At 48.1% G+C, this 20,957-nt stretch overlaps 1 protein-coding gene across 4 annotated transcripts in view; it reads right to left on the bottom strand.

The window, feature by feature from the left end:
* The window catches only part of LOC124306763 (teneurin-m), a 342,803-nt gene that overhangs the window by 116,015 nt on the left and 205,831 nt on the right, over positions 1 to 20,957 (bottom strand). The window lies entirely within an intron of this gene.

Genomic DNA, 20,957 nt, shown 5'->3' with positions numbered 1-20,957 from the left:
ATACCTACATATGTTGGGGGGGGGGGGGGGGGGGGGGGGCAAAGTTCAAGTAACCATACAATAGAAATACCTTTCACTGGTGAGACGCCCTGAGAAATGCTGACGTTTAAAAGGAATCATTAAAAATCACTTGGCAACCGATACGAACAGATAACGTCTTTACTTTCCTGGTCTTATTCTCCGAACAGAATGAACAGACTTTTTCCCTGTATCAGGAGGCGTCGCGTCACCTCGTGTCCCCGGACTGATCCCTAATTGGTTCACGTGATTCATTCGGCGTCGCACGTTCGCTGCGGTTAACTACGATCTCGGAATCTCGTGGAACCCGGGTCTATATCGATAGATTCGATACCCGAGGGCGATCCTCCGTCACCTTCGGTCGATCATCCACCCCAAAGGTTCACGTTGGGTGACGAGGGCCGGAGAACGGGGCCTGAATCTATCGTTCGGATCGCTTATTATGACGACGAGGACCGGTAGCAGCTCACCGCGTCAAGTGTAGGTCGTTACAGAAGCGATCAGATAAACAAACGGGTGAATATTAGAGTCGGACGTAATCAGGCTCTCAGGTGCCTGCGGCTCTGTGTTACAAATGTGACAGGTGAGATGAGGCCCCCGATTGGATTCCTCGCTCAGTCGACGTCGTCCGCAGGGACTCGTGACTCCTGATCGTCGAGATCACCCGTGATTATCAGAAGTATAGCGAGGATGCAGGTCCTCCGCCAGTGCCAGGATCCTAGTAACGACCCTGAAAAAGGGCGCGGCTCACGCCAACGACGTTAGAGACCTTCGGCTCGGAAAGCTCCTTTCCTCCATGCCCACCTCGAACCGGACCCTGAACTCCACCCTGTGGAATCAATTTGGAAAGAAACAAAGGACATTGTTCGTCCCGGGCTAGACGGTGGAAAAAATTACGCGTATCTCTGTGACGTGGAACAATTTCTACGCGGGTTTTACCGTTCGTTGAAAAACTTGAGCGCGCAGCATCTTCGCCGTCGGCTCGGAACGACGATGGGTTGAAAATTCGGAGCCGCTCGGTGAGTAAGTGCGGATAGGTTGAGGATAGAACTGCTTTTAGAGGGTTCTCGGAAGGCTGCGGGTTCCGTAGGTGCGGGAGGGTGCGTGGAAGGGTGAATAATAACGCCTGAAATTCGAGACGCGGAATAAAACGATCTATCGGACGTTGAGGGGCGGAGGGTAGAAGTCGGTCTTGACGTACCTTATATTACACAGGTATCCGCCTCGCTGCAAAGGGTCTTTGCACGCGGAACGCGCGCTACTCTTTCGTACGTTTCTAACCAGCCAGAAATAATACGAGGGAGCGGAGCGCCCGCGCCCCCGTTTTCTTCCCCGTTCGATAAAACGGAATATCCACTGAGGAACAAATGCAGACGACAACCGAAGAACCCGGGAAGGGAAACAGGCTTGCCGAGAGGGACGGAAATTGAGAGGATGAATGAGCGATGAGAGAGACAGCTGGAACGTACTGGAATTCCTCGAACTGAGGTAACCGCCGCAGGAGAGATGAATTTATGATTCAACCAACATTCACCTTCTTTATCGAACCGAAAAAGCGTATCTCTGTCGACCGTACTTCCGGTCGTCAACTTTATCAAAAATTATCACACAGCCATCCGCTTACTCATGTCCATGAGTCCGTGAAACGTTCTCATTCATCGGTTGTTCGCCGAATCGTTCAGAGTATCCGTAACTTCGCTTATCAATTTTACAAATAACGAGTAGCTCGAAGTCTCGACAGTTTCATCTTTACAAGTTTTGTGAAAAACCGGGCCCATTTCACATATATATATGCGAACGAATCAACTAAAAGCGATCCCGTTCACTATCGCTCTTCAATTGAACCGAATGCGTAATTTCAGAGCTTTCAGGTCCTGCAAGCTGAACGCCACAGCGTTTCGTTTGATGAGGTACCTACTCGATATAGAATTGGTCAGGCCATCTCGCTCTGTCTGCGTCTATCCTTCTCCCTTACTCCATCTCTATCTCTCTCGCTCGTCCGTCGGTTTCTGGCCGGTTCCCCTTATCACGGTCAGACGTTAGTCTTACGAGTCGGTGCACCGTACTAACTCGGTGTTTAATGACTATGGGAAAGCTGCGTGCCTGCGAAGCTTGGTGTATACATATACGTATGGTATAACTACAGTTGGTTGGCAGAGCCACTTAGCGAGCCCGCGTTTACTTACCATACCCAACATGCAGTCATCAAATAATACCGTCGGCTCTTCCGTTAAATAAAAGCCGTATCGTTCCTCTCCTCTCTTCACTTCGCTTCTCTTCTCGTTATACCCACGCATATAATGTAGGTGCAAATTATTCCCTGAACTTCAAACGTCGCACAAGGTGATTCGCTACTACTGGTTCCAGATAAAACGAGAAATAAGAATTACTTGAGAACGGAAAATCGGTAACAGAATTGGCTGGACATTTTTCTTCCCCGGGTCCGGTATTTCTCCAGTTTCAGAGTAGCACAGGCCTTTTTTCCCAGGTAATCCGTTCTACGCGCATCTCAAGGTACGGTTGAAAAAAGCGCGAGGTAAAAGGAGGCCCGGGCTTACTTCGCTCGGCGTCTCCTTATTCCAACGAGGAAAACCTCTCCAGGGTACAGATTACCCTTCCATTCCGCAAGAACTGGTAAAAAACTATAAGAAAGTTTAACGCAAGGTTCGAGGGAAAGGGAGGGTTAATATCGGACTCGCCGATAGTGTCGGAATTTGGTATTTTCAACGGGAACCGAGTCCGCCTCTCCGGAATAACGTACCTATACCTGGGCCTAGACCCATTTCGCGTTCTCGTTTACCGAAGTGCGGGGAGCAGCGCTTTAAGCCGAAAGTACTTGGAAAGTTCGGATACCCTGATCGCGGCGAGGCGAGTCGGCTGGCTGGTGGAAAGATGTGCAGTAGGTATAGAGAGGTAAGGGTGGTAGGTTGAGGGTGCCGGATCCTCGAAGAGACTCTGGAAGTTGAGCAAACTTGAATGTTTATCGCAGCTTGGTTTAGAGCGAGCGAGCTAGGCTCCGTCTCTCTTTCTCCGGCTTCGCCACCCAGTTACTTGCTAAGTGGGTTTGAAATTACGTAAATACATGCTAATTAAAAACTACTAACTAGGTAAGCACACACAGCGGGAGAGCTGCGGATGCAATAACTAGTGCCTCGTTCGCTCGCCTCTCCTCTAGCTGCAACTACCATCCAACCTCCCTGAGAACCCACCGCGCCAAAGGCCCTAAGATACACTTTGAAAACGTGCTTGGATACTGCCGTTGCGCGTGTTTAGTCGCATCCGGAAGTCGTCGTGATTCGAGAACCGTATTCTTGCCTTCTCCATTTTTTCCCCAACTCCGAAAAGTCTCTTAGAACTACTGCAACCCGATGAAAAACTTCCATCTCAACATCGTCGCTTCATCCCTTTCCTCGCCGCGATATTTGTTGATCGATTCAGGGCAAACTAGATACGAAACGGAACACTGCAGGGGTTGCCTGCCTGTTTACCGAGCAGATTGCAGACATGATACCTACGTGCGAAAGAAGTTTGACTCGAGGTTACCAACGGACCGAAACGATACATCCAGGGAAGAGATTTCTACTCGAAGAGAAACGCGCGGGTAGTCAGCTATACGTAAGTTACTCTCGCAATTTGTTGAGGTGATTTTTTTGTTTACCCCCCCATCTTTTTTTTTTTTTGTTGTTGCTGGTTGTTTTTCTATTTCTCCTTCTCCTCCTCCTCCTCCTCCTCGTCCTACTCCTCTTCTTCTTTCTTTTTCTATCTTTCCGTACACCGCAGAGAACTTTTGGAAATTGCGAGTCTAGGTTTCGTTTTAAGTTATCGCAAATATTTGTTTGGTGAAGGGTGAAATAAACTCAGTTAGTCGAGGGACTGGCGCGGGTGGCGTCGGATAGTTGGCCTGTGCCAGGGCATCCTCGAAGTTTCTCTGGAATACCAAGTAACCCAGTCGCCGACCCGTCTCGAACGACTCGGCTCCCTTTTCTCCGGTCTCTCGAAAGAGTGGATAAAAAAAAAAAAAAAAATCTCAGTCTATTTTAAAGGGCAGTCAATATCGGGTAAGACTCCAATGATTCATCGCAAAGCTGTAGGCAAAAGTCTAAACGGAATTTGCCAAGATACGCTGTAAGTACATATATAGGTGTAAATATGTACGTGCATTTGAGTCGTAAAAAAAGAAAACGAATGAAAAAAGGGATAAAAGCAACCGGAGAAAAAGGATTAATCATTCAAGTTATAACGTAGTTGTGGAGAGAAAGATGGAGGAGGAAGAGAAGGGGAAAAACGGCTTTCCGCTTGCCTTCCGCTATATCGAACGAATACATTGTATACTACATTCGTACACGCGGTGTATGGGTACTTTTTTCTTTTTCATTTATTTTTATTTTTTTGCCCGGGAAAAAGCGAGCCATTATTTGGAGATTACTCGAGGATTTTCATCAGTTCCGCGCATCGCGTATCCATTTGAGAGTATTTCTGCGTTCCTTATAGACTTGGGGCGGCATTTTACGAGGATGGTTGTTGCAGGGGATCGATTCGAGCGGCGATTTAACCACCCAGTTCCACATCACCTCGGCTCGTCGGTCAGTCGACCTCGTCTGTGTGCAGTTACATACATACAGACACATGTATATATATGTTTAAAGTTCTCTTCGCGAAATCCACTTAACTAACGACGTCTTAGAAGGGGGCGGGGGTGGGGGGGGGGAGGGGGGGGGCTGCAGCGGGACCGCGAGACTGAACGGGGGTTGAAAAATCAGGGCCTCTCGACGAAGGAGGATGGAATCCGAAGAGAATTGGAGGGAGGGAAGGATGCACAGGCGGTTTGGACTGAGGAGCTCTTTAACAAATAGATCTGATTGTCGAGTACAAATTGGTGTAGTGGGTAAATCTCGCGGGAGAGGCGACGTAGGTACGACAACGACCGCAGGGAAGACGGCGACACCGCGAGGCGATGAGGGAGGGGATTAGGGGGGGAAAGGGGGGACTCTGCGTGGGGCAGGGAGGCTGGCTGGATACTATGCTGAATAATGCATGCCTCGGCCTTTCCCATCCGCTATGCTCATTGTCTGTGTGTACGCACGTAATACTTATATGCAGGTAAACGCTTCACCCACACGCACACGTTCCAAGAAGCGTTATTTCCCTACCTCGCCACTTTTTCCAATCGTTTTCATTTTTTACGACCATTGAAGGACCCTTGCATTGACCACCCTTCGCTTCCCCTCCTCCTTCATTTCCCGGCAGATCATTTTTTTTGTACGCGCAGTCGCAACAAAGTACTTCAGCTTTTGTTCGATGATCGAAAGATCGATGAATGTTTTTTGCCATCTTTTATTAAATTATTTTACCGCATTATCGGGTGTGATTGGACGATAAAACTAAGACTCGAGTTATCGTAGAAGAAATATTGCTGTCAGAATCGTTGTAGTATTTGAAATTTAAGAATCCTTGCTATAGCTACACGAAATTCAATAAAATTAAATTGCATCTTTCACAAATTTCATTTACATTGCTGATTCGTCGATCCTGTGTATATTAATTTGGCAATCGATTCCGATACTCATTGATGCTCAACTCGCCTTCTTGTAGCTTTGCATGAATATTTGTTTTCATTATTTTCATAACTTCTGATGAATTAAAATTAATATTTAAATTCTGCGTGGCGTTGTATGTATAACTAAGTGAACCAACATATTCTTGGTGGAAATGTAAATGGTTATTGAATTTTAATCACCGAGTATTAACGAATAACAAGTAATTCTTCGTGAAATCCTGAAACTCTCTCTCCTGCAGAATTTTCATATCACAAATTACCATAATTTACTGCATTATTTCTGATCCTATGATACCGATCCCCCGATAGGCGGATATCACGCGATTAGGGGTTGTTTTCGTAGCACTTATAAAGTCCGACGTGCGTCTTAAGGGATTTATAAATTGATCCGAGAGATTCGTCGCAGTTATTCTCTGATTTTTCCGTCAAGGTGCATCTTTTATTTTCTATCAGATCCATCCGCCCGTCACCGATTCGGTCAATAGATCGAAAATAAGGTTGATCCGCTTACCACCACGTCACATCGTACATCTTTCCATATTTTTCCTAGTGACAAATCCTAGGCAAATACGCAGGATGTAGACACTTACCTGAAACAGAAAAAAACATTGCTTCGTTAGACGGTTTCATTGACCACGGGGCAGTTAATTAGTGGGCTTCGATTCTCATTGTCCGTGTATTTTGGTGGAAAGAAAAGCAGGAAGAAAAATTTCATATTGTAGTTGCGTATTTCCGACTTAATGATCAGCGGTGAAACCCAAGTCGGAGAAGAGTCGTGTTCATTGCTGCTTCGGGGGAACCTTTCACCTAAACCTTCCGACTTGTCAAAAATTTCGGTACAAGGCAAGGAAGCGAGCGTTGCTTGTAGCTGCGTTTGTCTTTGAGATAAATAAAATTAGTCACTGGCTGCAGGCGGGAGCAGCCTTCCTTTTAAACCGTGTAGCTTCTTATTTACGAACCGGTAACGAGGCAAGATTAACAATATTCATCTACGAATCTCCCTTCTTAACTACCGGTAAATGCAAATCGCGATACGGATAAGGAATAGTAATTAGCCATCGATGATCACGATTCCGAGTAGCTTGAATACGTTTGGAAAACGCTTTAAAAAACGCTTCGTCCCACACCCAAATCACCCACGGCTATTCTTTCACGCTTTCTCGGATCACGGAGAAAACCGGGAGAAGAAAATTAGACAAAAATAACAACCGGTATCTGCATTTAGGTGTTTTTTCAAAAAGACCGACGCAACGATCCTAGAGAACATTTCTAGAATGCAGCTCTACGACTTTTAGGACTCTCAGCTGCATAGGCCTATTAATTCACCAGTCCAACGCTAAATTAGTATCTCTGGGGAGCCATGGGAGGAATTAGTGATGGCAATCTTCTGATTTTTCTCAGCGCACGCTGTTAGTCGATGAGAATTCAACAAAATTCGTCAGCTCATTTCTCCAATAACGATACTTATTTCAACACAACTTTGTACCAACAATCACCTACGTATTTCCCTATAATTCTCTCCTCGATCCTTTCTCACCATTTAACATATTTTTATACCGTACTGCTGCCGCGATTAGTAGTTAAAAATATTAAGAGGTATTTTTATTTCTGCCGATGTTCATGTATGTGTCAAAATCGAAGCATCGAAAGAATTGCGACAACATTTCATCATTCTTTCGCTGTAATGCTTGAACTATCAATAACGGTGACATGGAACTGGTCCCAATTGCATTCTCACTTTGATTGAAGAAGAAAGAAAATCCAGTCGCTGTAGCGTATATTATGCGAGACTGGTATCCGTCACGGGTGCGCATATCCTGCTTTGGCCGTCGGTCTGACAGACGGCTGGTACCCTCCGTGTATATTTTAGCGTCTGTGAATAATCAGCAATCAGCACCGACTGCGGCGAGGCTCGGCGTCACCGCAGTGCCGTTAACAAACTAAACGTGCACAGAGAGAGAGAGAGAGCGAGAGAGAGAGAGAGAGAGGGAGAGAGAATCCAGGGAAAGCTCGGAAGCTCGCGCAACGCGCAACGAATCGACGGGTTGTCAAGGCTGCGGAGTTTTTGGCACGATCATATTCAAAGATTTATACTCAACATTGGCTAGTTCCTCGGATTCGTTGGAATGGATGATGACCAGAAATCCAGCAATAAATAGACCCCTGAATTACCCATTATAGGCGTAGACGATCCCCGCGGGTTTATATTCAACAATAAATGGGATATACATAAAGCAAACGCGAGTACGATATGCTAATCCGCAAGCACACTCTGCGTTTCGATAAATCGACGAAGCGTATTTTCCGAGCCACATTTTCACCCGGGTTAGGGATAGAGCCAGCCACCCCGCTGCCACCCTCCGACCCGACGGTAACAAGAAATGTAAATGTTTGGCGGTTGCGGCCGGCTCCTGCGGCCCGGCGTCAACGTGGGGTTGGCGACGCGGAGGCGGAAAGGGCGCCGAGGACACCGCGAAGCCGTGTGTGCAGACGGAATTATACACACTCTGACGAGTCGACGAGGACGGTCCGTCCTAACCCGCGTTCGCTGACTCTCGGTTCTCAAGGTGATTAGCGGGACGACTTTTCTAACAGGGTGCGATTTTCAAGGGCGGCGGCTACGCGGTTCGACCCCTTGGATCCTTTCCCGCCGTCAGGACGACGACGACGACGACGACGTCGGACGCACCGGACTCTCGGAGATCCGTGCAGGATCATTTCTCATGCTCTCGTAGCGGCCGGAGTCAGGTAATTGACAGGCCTCGCCTCGGCTTTGCCAGGACGAAAACCCCATCGCCGTACGAATAATTGGTGATCTTATCTCGGCTTTGTACACGCGAGGTGAACATCGCGCTAGGCGGAATAGGGCGACTCGTCGGCGCTGATCGAGTCCAGGTTTTTCGGGAGAGGTGACCCACCACCCTGATCCGATCGCGGTCGCACCGCCGACGGACACTCGAAGATCGCCGCGGGTGTACGAACAAAGCCCCGAGTGCCGGAGGTCCTGTTTTGAATTCAAGCTCGTAGTTCGAGATAAAGCGCCCCGATTTCACGATAATTTACATTCATGATCTACAGGTGACTCGGCTTAACCCTCTCGCCTCGATCTCCCGCGCCCACGACGCGCACCGCGTGGCGGGGTTGTGTTCAAGAATTCAGTTTCACGTCCGGGGAACATAGACGCGTCTCAATAGGGTCGACCCTATCCCTTTGAATTAAGGAAGAGCTCGGCGTCTCGTTTACACGGGTAAACCCGTTCCTGCGGCCCTTGGATTTACCGGAAATCGTTCTTTTAACCGTCCGTTTGTTCGCACCCAGACGACTCGCCGCGACAAATGATCCAGCTGCACGTCTGGATCGATCCTGAAAGAGTTTAACAGGATCGAACATCGAACCGCGGGTCGTTAATTAGCGACGACGCGTCTTTGATTCCTCCCACCTGCACCTTGGACGGGAAGAATGACGTTTAAATTCATTTTTCTGCATTGTACGATGCCGAGCAAAAGATGTTTTTGCGGGCTGCTTAACAGCTCGCCTTTTTATCTTCCTCGTGCAATATGTCACGGGCTTGAATTAGGGGAGAAGGCAGATTGTTAATGCGACATTGTTATTAGTCGGATTTTTTCCCTGGAAATTTCTCATTATTTTCCCAGTTCACTCGTATATGAGAATAAGATGATAATGTGTATATATTAATTTTCCACACCCGATGCATCGATCAATATAGTTATAACAATGTTCCCATTTTCCTTTTTCGCTTTTCGTGTTTTTTTTTAATTTTTTTTTTTTTCATTCTTTTTAGCCGGAAGAAAAACTTGTTTGCTACAAAATTCACTCGCGAGATTTACAGCACCTCCACCAATAACTCGAGTGAAAATTGACTATCTGTACGGTGCATTCCTCTTTCCAGTTTTATATACAGGTATAGAGTATCCCCTACGCGTTCCTATCTCTGTCTCTCGAGGGATGTAAGTTCCATTTCGCTCGTAAAGCAAACTTTCGCCGTTCTATATCCTCCTAACCAGTTTCCTCACCGCGCCACTGTTTCCCTGCACAAGCGCTAGCAGCCAGCTGGTTGTTCACTCTGTGGTGGATTTTGTTTGTTATTATACAACGCTGTTTATGTATTCCACGCTGTACTGATGTACTGGATGTATGTACATTGTATATACATATATACATGTACATATCGCTCTACGCATGGATTAAACATAAAAATATAATTACCCAACGTGGCTCGCAGCGCGGATGATAATAATTCGCAAGACTCGAAATTCACGCGTCATTATTATTATCATCAAGTATACACTCCGCTTGTTTGTTGATTATCATATGCAAAAATTTCCCTAGTCCAATATACCTGACAAATCACACACTCGGTGGTCGCCGCGAATCGAGTGAAAAAACCAGATAAAATTTCAAGAAAATAACAAAGAAATGGAGATGCGATTTGTCGAAATAATTTGTACGTGGATTATAAATACAGACGCGGTGGCCGTAATCTACCAGGCGGCGAGATGGATACGGAGCTTTCCACCTCCTTCCCTCCACTCTCAACCCCGCCCCCGACACCCCCTTCTTGCAGAGGATCATCCGCTTTCGTCATTGTCGATTTTGTGTCCCCTCTTGTTGCTCTTTCCGCACCAGACGTGCCCCCCCCCCCTGCCCTTTAGCCGTCGTGACCTCTTTGCCCTCCTCTCGTTGATCGCCCTCAAACTCCTGAGAATGCTACCAGCTGCGCCAGGCCTCGGATATGCAGCACCTTACCTTACCTTCCCCTCCCTCCCCCTTCTTTCCTCACTTTCCCCGTTCGGCTTCTGAAGCGCCAAGCCTCTCCACCTCGTACCGTCTAGCGGGTAGCTTTTCTTCCGACACCGGAACGACGACAACATCGTTTCAGCTCCCCAACTTTCCGCCAGAAAACCAGTAGAATACACGGCTACAGGGCTAATTTGGCTCATTCTTATCGTGTCTGCGTCCTTCCTGCCGCAGCGTTGCGAGGAGAAAATAAACGGCGGGGCGGAAATTGTGCCTGAATTAATCCGAGACGACGGATAATTGTCTAATTTTGAAAATATTCTTCATTTTCTCATTGTATCGAAGATGTTACATATCGTGTAAGGTAGCGAGGCGTTTCCATCTCGCCGACGTCTCAGCTTCTCGCGAGGAGTTTGAATTTCCCTTTATTTATATGTTTTCGTCTGGGGCACCGGTCTATGAATTTCTTTATTTCCATCCGACTGCCTCCCCGCGCGTCTCGCTTTTACCGGTTTTAAGGCACCGTCGCGTTGACGCGGTTCGCTTTGAATTCGTCGCGGTTCCAAAAGGACGAAAGGACGACGTTGAACAGCGAGCGTCCAGGCGTGGTTGGTACTCATTAAAATAAAATTCCGCGCTTGAGTTCCGCGCGGTACCTGCAGCAGCGTAAACCCCCGCCATGCTTGTTTCAATTCGACCTAACGAGTTCCAAGGTGAGCCGCGCTTCTACCTACACGGATTCTTTTCTTCTCGTGCATCGTTCCGACCCCCCAAAGGCTGGAAATACCTCGACGTGCCCAGCAGTAGCCGCTGAGGCGAGTCCCCGTTAAAACCTTCCGCCATGCGCAAGATCCTCCCCCTTCCCTTCCTCCCCTCTACCGCGAAAGGGTGGCAAAACAGAATTGCAACATATAACGCACCTATGGGTACGTACGCAATCCGAGATATCGGTCCCCTCGAGTGCCAGTGTACGTATAATTCTTATTCGAGCGAAGGTTGTAGGTACATGTATACCTGCGTATAACGCCTCTTTCATACTAATCATTTCGCGGAAGTTGTACGACACGATTGAGTGTCCTCGACGAGTTTACGCGACTTTTGTCGACCCCGGGACGGATCAGCTCGCACGTTTTCCAGGGTAATCCACCATCGGCTGGGCAATAAGAATTTTCCAAAATACCGGTGTACACGGCGTGGTGTATGGAACGGTCGGGTCTGCAACAGTCGGGTTGGAACAAGAAAGGAAAAAAGGAGAGGAGAGAGGAGAGAGGGCAGAGAGAGGTCACCGCGCGCGTAACAGCCGAGCACAAATATGAAAGCCTCGGCTTGGCGTTGGCAGGGTTAGTCCCCTGTTGTGTTTACTCTTGAACGTTCGTTATCGCTCGCTAATTGAGCCCTTGACGCGGGCGCATTCGTACGAGCGGAGCGAAGCAAAGCGGCGGGGCGATAAGGGGGTTGAGGGTTGGGGGTTGGGCGAGGGTACACACGCAGGAAACACGGCAGCACAGCGCCGCGCCGTCAGGTCGCGGGAGCCAGTCTGCAGACTGCTCATTTGCTTCTCCACTCTCTCTCTCTCTCCCGCCCCCTCCCCCATGGCATGCCGCGAAATTTAATTACACGATTTGGCTGAAAAAATACAAGTACAAAGGCACCTCGGTGGTATCTCGATCCCCTGATCGGCGACCCCGAAGGGATGAATTTCGTCACGCGACGCCGTTTCTGCATCAAGAGATAAATACGAGGATCTATTTCGAAGTCGGGTTCCTATCACCGCGGGTACCAGACGCGACGACTTGAATACTACGCACACCGATCGAGCCGTATCAGAAAATGACGATGCAGGCAGCGGTGATGCTGCTTCTGCTGCTTCTGCTGCTGCGATGAAAAATAGCGCCTGTAGAGAGTCCTGGGAGTGAAGCGAACGGGAATGAAATGCATGGATTGGTTTAGCCTCGAGGCATGCTGTTTCGAACCTGGTATAGACAGCCGCGTGATGGATTACTGGCGTCAGCGAGGTGCAGGGTCGTCCCTCTTTCTCTCTCTCCTTTACGAGGATATATCACACGACCCATGATCGAGAGAAGATGGTGCTGCTGATGCTGCGACTCCGCGCTTCGGGTGTGGAGAACGAAAAAAAAATCCCAAAATTCATCCTCTCCGAGTGCGTTTCAACGCGGCGCAATTCTCACCGCGAAACGAGGCTCCCGCCAAAGGCGCTTGCTCGTTACCTCTGTCGTGTTGGATCTAATTTATCCTCAAATCAACGCCCGACCGGTGAATTCAGACAGACTACGCGTCGGATTCTCGGCTCAGTGAGGCGCGAATAAGTACAGGTTCCACACGCGAGGGCTGAGAACAGAGAAACGTAGTTACGCATCTACGGGAATCGAGAGACCAGAAGGGGAAAATCACACCCTGTTACCATTAGACGCCTCGCTGAGAATTGTTGTTTCGCGAAATATGTTTACGGTATGCGAAGGGCGACGTATAATTTCCCCGAGGATAATTCGCAGCCGAAGAGCGATCCGACGGTTTTCAGGCATCGAAAATCACCAGCCGCTACCTCAGGGAGAGGAAATTTTTCAAGATTCTCATCGCCGATAAGAATCTCTCCTTTTTCCAAGATTTCAGATCGGGGGCGGCTCTCGAGGCGATCAGCCTGTGAAATCAGCCGGTCGAAGGTAACAATGGACGAGGAGGTGGAGGAGGAGAGGAGAAAGCTGCCATAAAGCGAAACGATAAGAGCGAAAGGTTTTCGAGGTTTTCGCGAACGGGGGATGAAATTTCGGTCACAGCACAGGGGAGTCGCTCTCGGCGTATATATCCATGGCCTCGCATATCGCGGGGGGAAGGGCTTGTCTAACCGCGGAGAAGGATGGGCAGAACGCGAAACGCGAAATGCGAATTATGAGGTAAAGAAGCGCGGATTCGGGATCAGGAGGGAGGGAGAGGAGGAAACGAGATACCAAGAACTCCGCGGAACCGGGAGTAAGGAATGTCAACGACTCTGCGCCCGGCGTCACGTTCGCCTGCCGAGATGAATGAGCATGGAACATAACGATATGCTGGAAGAGTTCTTCAAATTTATAGGCTCGTCGTGCGGCATGAAAGCGGCGGGTTTGTACCGAATAAAAGCGAATTGAGGTCGTGGGCCGAAGCGTTCGTCGTTAAGGATTCACCCTGGCTCGGTTCGAAGCCGATTTCGTGAACCGCGGTGGTCGCGGGGTTCCTTCTTCCATCTCGACGCCCCTCATCCACGTTTCCAATTATCCCATTACAGCTCGACTCTTGTCACGCGTCAAGTGACAGACAGACCTAAGAATATACTCACACACTGATTGCGCGGATGACAAAGTGGAGGAAAAATATGAGAGCGCGTTGCGCTGTCTGTAACCTGCGCTGTTACACCCAACGCCTACAGTCTCGTTTCTTCGAACGTAAAGACGACCAACAAATCGCCCCAGAGACGGTTATAAGAAGTTGTTTCGAGGCTAGAACCGCTCTCCGGCACTCCGGATGTATCCATCCCGTCGCGCTTATCTCGCGAAGAAGACGCTTTGAAGACTCGATGGTGTAAATAGGCGTCTAGCCGGTGCCCGGAATAGATGATGATATTGGCGCGAGAGGGTGGCCGACACCCTTTCTCCTTGCGGATGGATACCGCTTCGTACCACCCTTTGTGGAAGAGCTTGCCGCTCACGGAGTGCTGCACTCGCGGATATGCTTCAAGATCGTACCTCGAGGTAAAAGTGTTGCTTATCTCCGTCCGACCATTAAAACGAGCCGTGCAGCGTACCGTCGCCGACGGTCTTTGCGCCTCGACGCCTGATGGCCTATCGGGGAGTGAAGGGTCGTCTTTCCATCGTCGGGGCATCGCTTAGCCGGGTTAAGTGTCGGGCTCCCGTTTTCAATCGGCTACCCATACGCCTCTCGTTTCCCGTTTGATAAGACAACGGAGGCTGCAGCTAGCCGCGGTGCTCAGGCTGCACGGATTCCTCCCTGCACGCAACTCGGGTATGAGAATTTTACCGAGATATCGGCATCGCATGGGTGAAAGACGCTCGCTGCGCGGTAGGTTTATCGATCTAGGAATAGCCACGAGCACAGCTTGTCGTCGGTCGTGGTAGAGAAAATATAATACGCGTTAGGTATAATATCGTGTGGTCGAGCGGCGGTGGGAAGGCGAGATATAATGTGGAACGCATAAGCCCTTCGTGGTTGAAAAGCAAACGTGAAAACCGCACGGGAATAACAATAACACGTAAGCCTTGCTTGCAAGCGGTCGGTGTTTTGAGCTTTGTCAGCCGAATCGCGACCTTCTCGTTGCCACGTGCAGCGAGTTTTATACCTGTCGGAAAAATGTCCGTCGTTTCTTTCCCATAGATTCTCTTTAGCTCGGAGTTTCCGTGCGACTTCCGCGAGTGTCGTTACGCGGAAGGAGAAAAAGTACCGCGAATTATTGGAGGAGATGTGGAAATAAAGGGAACACCGGACGCTTCCTCCAGGGTCAAGGGCGCCCTGGCAGCCCTGAAGCATCGTTGGGGGTGACAGTAACCAATATAAAAGTTGCCGGGACAAAGTTCGTCGTTCTCCCGCGGTTTTACGGAGTTCTCGCTCTAATAACGAGAAAAGTTAACTTGTCAATTAATAATCGACGAGTTACCCCCCGTGGGTTTCTCTCTTCCTAGTTGCGGCGGACGGTAACTTCGTTGATTCCTATCTGCGTTTAATTTCACTCAACGCAACAGCCAGACGTACGTGGCTCGTCTCCGGTTCGCGATCCACTTTATCAATTACTCGGTCGCATTGTCTCCTATCTCATTTCTCCGGGCTTGAATATGAGTTGTTTTCCATTCAGGTAGACCAATACGACAAGAATTAATCGAGACCTTTCACCGCTGCAACATTTGTCGCAGGGAAATGGGTGACGCATTTAACAAAGCGGCAAATAGATCACCTGCAATTGGAACAACGTGATTACCGATATGCCAAATTATTAATCCATCCGGTAACGGATGGCAGCTAAATATAAACCTACAAGCTTCTCGCGAGTTCAAAGTCCTTCGCATGTATCGCGTTTAGCTATTGCGGTAGAAAAATGATTAACGTATACCATGACGAATATAGCATAGCCGTTCATTGATTGAAATTGACCTCGTTTTCAGTGTGACGGTATTCGAGACGAATTCATCTACTCGTCGCTTGTGACACACGATACGTGATGCGAAACACCGTAGTAACAGCGCCGCTTTGGTATCTCACGGTGATTCGACTCGTCATTTTAGGCTCCATTTATAGCAAAGAAACCGTGTCCAATTCAGCCATTCACTCGATCTCGGAATGGAGATGAATCTTTGAGTCGTTCCAAGTACGGACTGGATCCGTTCACCTCTGGCGTCACTTTGTAAAACTGTATCAATTTCCTCGAGCATCAGGTTCCTCCAGTTACACCTGATCGAGTCACCTGTGCCACCTGCCATCCAGCGACCTTGCGGAACCTGTATCCCACGATTGAAACGCAAAGTCCGCCGGTTCACCTGGATGCAACAGCATCGCACTCGCAAGGCCGCGTCGAGCGGTACGTTCCTTGGATCGGTTTCCTTAAAAGGCTAGCTGTGCCTAGATCGGTGACTTGCTGGGTTTTTTGCACGTACAAGTGAACGTAGACCGTAATAGGAATTTGAACGAACGAACCGAGTAGACTCGACTAATTTTGGATTACCTGTTTGTACTTTTGCTATCAGGTTGTTAGTAACGGAGGACGGTAAAAGTGGGACAAGACAACCGTGCTTGTTTTGTCCCGTAGAATATCGACAGGCTTTTGTGCAAGAGTGAATCGCCCCACTGACCCATGCAACTTCGGCTTCGCTTCGTTCGCTTGAATCTCGTGTACGGCAATAAATATTCACCGTCTACCGATTTCCAGTAGCGGAAAATAAAGCGCAGTCGCTGATGTACGCTCCGGTACAAAGCGAAATAGAGTTCGGAACTTGATGTCTTCGTAGACTCGTTTCTCAAAGTGAACCGTAACACTGATTCCGAAGGCGTGTTTCACCTGCGCCGTTTGCGAGAACCTTGCATCGTACAAGAGCCACGTTGTCATTATCAAGGTATACGATAAATTTAGGTGACACGTAAGGCGACTGTCCATAAACTCGCTTAATTATCTGACCCATGCTAGGCGGACGATAAACATTCCGGCGATCCTCTCAGTTAACGTCACTCACTGCAAGATATGGCTTATGGGCTCACCTCGGTCCGACAGACGAGCAGACAGACGGACACATTATTCCATTAGGAAGTGTCCGGATGGGCCCGGATATACTCGCCGAGGCTGATCCCGGTGTGACACAAGCTTGTAATACGGATTTTACGTCGCCCGTTGATGTCGCACAATTACAAATGTACCCTAATTCGTTTATATTTGTGCGTTACACACGCCAACCTGCAGGCCGAGCACGAGTTTCACCTTTCGCCTCTATCCGCTCTCCTGTAATCTCCCCTGGTTTACCGCCTCGTTGACATCGTCGACGCCCTCCAGGAGCGGCAAAGAATCGCCAACTTTCTCCTCGCCGCCTGGATGGTAAATTGATGAAAAAGTTTGACAAATTGACCGAGTATCGAGGTGTTTACGTGTACAGTCGATAAAAAGTTCCCCTCCCTTGCAATTTCGCGGGGAATCGTTTCGTCTTTGAGACCTGATTGGATTTTATCAAGATCGGTCAGCGCTGTGTCACGTTTAATGACAGCCGTTCAGGGCCGTCTTATAAGTCGCTTTGATTAATCGACGTCGTTGTTCTGCCCAGCTAATCACGTGATGATCGGTTGGTTTTACATTTTTCATTTTTTTTCTTCACTTTTCGCACATTGTGATTAGAATATTCGCCAGCGCGCGACGTCTATGGTTTATGAATCGAAATTAGGAAACACTTGGACCGCTTCCAACTATCATACAATTCTCTTATGTGCAAAATTCAACTTTATTTTCAGCTCGAGCTTCTTCCAGACTCGCGGAACGGATTTAAGGGTACAGGAAATATTTCGAACAGCGATATCGAGGCTCCAAGGCTGTTGTGCGCAGTCTGAAAAAACTTTACGGATGCAAAGGGGTCGCGTGTTTAGACTTTCAGATGCGCTTCTTCTGACCAGCGAATTGAATTTCGAGGATTTGGGGTTAGATACCTCGAGCAAGCAAATACATGTACACCCATACATGCAGCACGACTGCCGCAGAAGACGAATTGAAATTTGTTTAAGAGAGGATTAATTGCGACGATAATAACACCGCTGAGATAAATCGTTGGCGAACCACCGTAATAACGGCAGCACACATATTTTGGGGGGGCATTTATTTGGCCGTTGATGTCCCCGGAATCACGTATACGCAAAAGTTTGCAATTTCCCCGTCAGCGCAATAATTTTCGCCCAGGCGGTGCGAGGCATTCGAATGATTTTCATCCCGAGTAAATACTGCCTATACAGCCTAGCTGTGGGAAAATGGGGGCCGGTCGGTAAACGCGATATAACTTACTTGATATTTCATCCGCAAAAGCGTTGATGAACGTCGGCCATGGCTGGCGTGGCATAGTCGTTAATTTACACAACAAGCCCCGCTCGTTAACAAATGCTTTACGCCCTGCCGCTCGGTCCCCTCCAAAACTGGAAAGGTGAGCCCAAGTCCGTTTCGCTTGAAAACCGGGGTTTAGGGTCGAGCTTGCGGGGGGTTGAGGACGCTTGCGAAAATCGCTTCGCAATTTCGCGTACGTATGCAAGTGTACGCGCTTTCTCTAATTACTCGCGGATCCGTAGTCTGCTTTTGTAGATACGTGTAACGCGCGAATTCCACCGCCTGACACTGACCTCGAACGTTAACCCCTCTAAAAGTAACTCTCGCAAACACCTGATGCTCGCCGCCGCCTCCCCAGCAGCTCATCCTTTAATAAATTTCAACTCTGTCATTGCTCTTATTTGTGCGAACGCCGTGGCGCAACATGTAAATGAATAGGTACCCACTAATGGCCTGCACATGCTTCGTCACGGGCAGCAACTGTGTACCTACCGCTACCCTGGAAATTTGATATTTGTGAAAATTTTTTTCACCCGCTAAAAATTTAAAAGAGATAGCGACTTTCCTACGAAGGATTTAGTTGTAGCTTTGCTTGTAACTGATTTTAATACCGAAAGAGAGAGAGAGAGAGAGAGAGAGAGAGATTCCACTTATACTTTCCAAGAAAACAGACGGTGCTCTAAATTATCATAAGCCATTGTGTCTAATTTGCTGATATTACGAGTTGTCTGTATTCGGGTGCGTGCTCTGAACAGCGAAGTTTGTACAATATCCGAAGGCCAAATACGCTGGTTGGAGTATAAAATGAAACAAGCAAACAAACTTTCAATAGCAGCAGGTAGCAGTACAAGAAAGGCAGCAATAACAATAATCGTAAGAGGAATAACAGATGTATCAAGTAGAGTCGAATTAAAATTCAAATAAAAAGCGTGCCAGAGATAAGAAAAATACAACAACGGAAAGGCAATCTCGCTTCTCGTTACCGGGGGTCTGAAATTTTCAAGACGGTCGCTTCGGTGAATAGGCGATGGGTGCGGAGCTTCAGGGTAGCAGGGCGGTCAGGTAGCTGAAAGAAAAACATCTCGCATGCATAGTATAAGAGAGACGAGCGAGTTGGCCGAGTTGTTAGTTCAGTTCAAAACCCGAGCTACGATGGTATACGTAGATATACGTACACCTACAGACACGTTGCCTCAGGGAAGATTCCAGGCCTTGTGTCTAGACGTTCTCCGCGGGGATGACGCAGGGACGCCGACGGCACCCACTCGCCGGAATTGCCGCGGTCAAGTTTCAAATTCGAAGAAACCAAAACCAATTTGGGCTACCGATTCACGCCGCGTGGCTTTCACCCAGCTGGCGGAAGCCAAGGTGTACCAGAAGCGTTGCTTCGAAGTGCTTTTTCACCCCCCGGCGAGATTCTACGATCCTCCACCTTCCGCTTCAGCCACCGTCAAAGAAGACGTCGAATCGTTTGACGCACCGAGATGGCTCCGCTGCATCCTTGCCGCATCCCCCGAATTCCGACCATTTCTTGTCCGTCCGTCAACTTGTGTGGGAATGTCGGGTAAACGTGTGTCGTATTTACTCTTGCCACGCTGTATCTAGAGCGTGTGTACTTATTATATCTTCCTTGAGAAAGTTCTTGCACAGCCGGAAGCGGTAGCGGTAATACCGGAGCAACGACGGCTCCTTGAATGACTGGTAAACGTTCTCATGCTTGGCTTTGCTAAAATAACGAGCTTAGCAACACTCGAGTTGAACAGATCTGCGGTATAAGTATTTTGAAATTTAACGTTTTGCTGATTATACGCGGTAAAAAAATCCAGACGTCGAGTCGAGGTTCTCGGCTACTCTTTGAAAAGTGGCGTTTTGGTTCATTTGGAGCACTGAAAGCGTGGTTAAATTTCGTAATATAATTTTTGAATCGATGCATATTCCATGACGTGTTATTTTCACTGACGGAACGATGAAAACAGACCGAACAATCCTTCAAAAATCAAGGGGTAACGATTTATTAGTTCAGCTGCCCTATGGAGAGCATACAATTTGCCGTGAAAATTGGTGGAGTAGGCATTTCTGGAAAATGGTTTTTCGATCGAAAGCCCTGCATTGATTGCAGCTCAGCTACGTCAGCCGATAATTACAAATTTGGCGAAATTCAGCGCGGCATTTTTGCCTTCGCCCGCATCACGCTCACGCGATATCCTCTACATCGATCCGTATAACTAATCACCGCGAATTTTGGATTTCCGGCCTCTATATGGACATTACTGCTGTGGACAGCGTTTAAACGCGTCCCTCATGTTGTCCATTTATCAGAATTGTTACGCTGAAGATGAATTGGACAAGCCTAGCTGGAAATTCCGATAATCTTTCGCCAAAATTTCAACGAGATGAGCTGATGACGTGATTGCTAAAGTTTTTTTTTTTTCCACTGAGAAAATTAATGATTACGAAATAAGGAAAAAAGAGAGCAGAATGACTGGCGCGAGTGACCGAAACGCGATAATCGAGGTGTACTTTACCGTGCGTTAATTGGGCGTCAATATGTTTATAAATAAATATTTGGCTGCTGCAACAAGGTGGAAACCAGGTACCTTACTGTTCCCTCGTACCGTCAGGTATAAAAGTATTTAATTTTGGTGGCGGTTGAATAAGCTAGCTGTGCAAGCGTTCAACAAACAACGGAAGTAAAATTAATAACGACTGTTTACCTATGTGTTAATATCGAAGGAAAATACTGCTTTGTAAATAGACCTTGAAATTTCATTCTCCCTTCATCTCATCTCATCTCGTCTCGTCTCATCTCTTCTATTCTCTTTCCTTCCATTACGTTCCCTCCTCTTCTGATCTCTTCTCTTCTCCTCTCTTCTCACGGGGTGGGCACAGCGCATATCGTCGAGTACCGAGCGCAAGACAACCAAGAAGAACAAGAGACCCGCCTGCAGCCGCTTATACGAATATAAAGGTAAAGTTCCGAGGAAGAAAATGAAGAAGAAGAAGCCGACTCGCTAGTTCAGCCCGCACCCGTCACCGTTCTCCTCTTACCAGCTTTTA

This window comes from Neodiprion virginianus, chromosome 6, assembly GCF_021901495.1.
Source record: "Neodiprion virginianus isolate iyNeoVirg1 chromosome 6, iyNeoVirg1.1, whole genome shotgun sequence".
NCBI classification, from domain to species: Eukaryota; Metazoa; Arthropoda; class Insecta; order Hymenoptera; family Diprionidae; genus Neodiprion; species Neodiprion virginianus.
This window is presented reverse-complemented; position numbering and strand designations above follow the sequence as displayed.